Genomic DNA, 1,953 nt, shown 5'->3' with positions numbered 1-1,953 from the left:
GGGACGCCCGGGACAGGACGTGAAATACGGATATGTCCCGGGAAATATGGACGTTTGGTCACCCTATGATACCATGCTTGAAGGAAATGATTTCTGTATATGGGTATTTTTCTGGCTATACAATAAATGTTAAGAAGACAGAGGCATCAGATGTTAATAGCAATATACCACTGGGGGTAAAACAACAAAGTGGCTTTAGGTGGGCTAAAGAGGGCATCAAATACTTAGGCATCAATATTCCCCTCTCATTAAATGATTTATTCTATACTAACTACAGTAAAACGCTGGATACAATCAAGAAAGACCTAGAGCGGTGGTCAGCGTTGCCTTTGTCTCTCTCAGGTCGCATTGAAACCATTCATATGAATTATTCTATTTGTTCCAGATGTTACCTGTTGGAATATGAAAATCCACTTTTGTTGATTTGGACAAAATGATACCAAAGTTCATATGGCAGAACAATCGCCCCCGCATTAAATATGAAACATTACAGAGAAACAAGGCAGAAGGAGGTCTTAACCTTCCGGTCCTAAAATACTGTTTCTGGGCAGCACAGTCAAAGCCCATAATTTCATGGATCCAAGAGGATTCTCACACGAGATGGCTGAGCATTGAACAAGTGAAGTGCTCTGTACCGTTAAAGGTATTGCCATTTTTAGATACAGTATTCCAATAAAGGAACTGCCACTGTGGTCTAGAGCCACACTTACCATTTGATACAAAGCCAGAACTGCTTTTAAGCTGCCAAGAGCTTTATCACTACTAACAAGAATTGGACATATCAAATCTTTCATCCCTAATTCCTTGGACAAATTTTTTAAAATGGTCTGAACAGGAAAAAAAAATATTTTTTTCCCATACCTAAAGCTGTGTTCCTTTTTGTTAACACACAGGGACTGGGAAAGAGTCCTAAACACCATGCTAATAGAGCAATTGCTAATTCAACTCTAACAAGGTGAAGGTTATAAGGGGCTGATCAAAAAATTATATAATACAGGTGTGTTTTTGTCCATGAACATTAGTGGACCCAGTTGGACAAAACAAAAATGGCAGGCAGAGACAGCCAAAGGTATTTCTCATGATAAGTGGGAAGAAGTCTGGAAAATTATCAGCAGATATTTCAGGACGCCACACATAGTGGCTAAGATGGATCCTAAAGTTCCAAGCTTGTCTTGGAGAAACTGTGGCTCTGCAATCCCCAAACATACACACAAGTTCTGGTCATTTCCCAAATTGCAAAACTTTTGGGATTATGTGTACAAGGCTATAAACCAAATCTTTCAAAAAGTTATCCCCAAGGATGTAATGGTTGAAATACTCAGTATTTTTCCAGTTGGGCTGCAGGGGTGAGCAAATTATATCTCTTAATTGTATTTCTTACAGCGACCCTGAAATGCATCACAATTAAGAGGAAGCAACTACAGCCGTCTTCCTACAACTCATGGGTCCACACTGTAAGGGAATTATACCAAATGGAAAAGATAACATACTCTTAAGACCACAAAAAAGACATTTTCAGCCAAAGCTGGAGTCCTGTGGAAGATTTACTGAAGCAAACAAGTCTCACAACTCAATTTTTATTTATTTTTATTTTTTCTAGATTATGTTACATAGACCTGGCATCAGAGGTGAATTCCTGGCTTAGGTTTTATGGGGAAGCTGAGACTACAATTATGATGCTGAAACTGTAAAATGTCATGCTGGGACAGTTAATCAGCTGAAGACTCCTCTTACCCAGATGCACCACAGGAAATCATTCCTACCTGTGGTCATCAATCTCTATAACACCTCCCTCAAGTGATTCAGCGCCCCCCCGTAATTGACATTTATGCACTATTTTTGCACGCCACGTATCACTTTACATGGATTGATCACTTTACTTGGATTTTCACTTTATTTGGATTTAGTTTTTACATATGCATAGATATACGTACAGATATATATATATATATA

At 38.7% G+C, this 1,953-nt stretch overlaps 1 pseudogene; it reads right to left on the bottom strand.

Moving 5' to 3' along the window:
* The window catches only part of LOC107104311, an 8,552-nt pseudogene that overhangs the window by 1,967 nt on the left and 4,632 nt on the right, over positions 1 to 1,953 (bottom strand).

The sequence above is a fragment of the Cyprinodon variegatus genome, unplaced genomic scaffold, assembly GCF_000732505.1.
Source record: "Cyprinodon variegatus isolate N-32 unplaced genomic scaffold, C_variegatus-1.0 Scaffold1685, whole genome shotgun sequence".
Taxonomy (NCBI): Eukaryota; Metazoa; Chordata; class Actinopteri; order Cyprinodontiformes; family Cyprinodontidae; genus Cyprinodon; species Cyprinodon variegatus.
The sequence above is the reverse complement of the archived record's forward strand: the minus strand, read 5'-3'. Positions and strand labels throughout refer to the sequence as shown.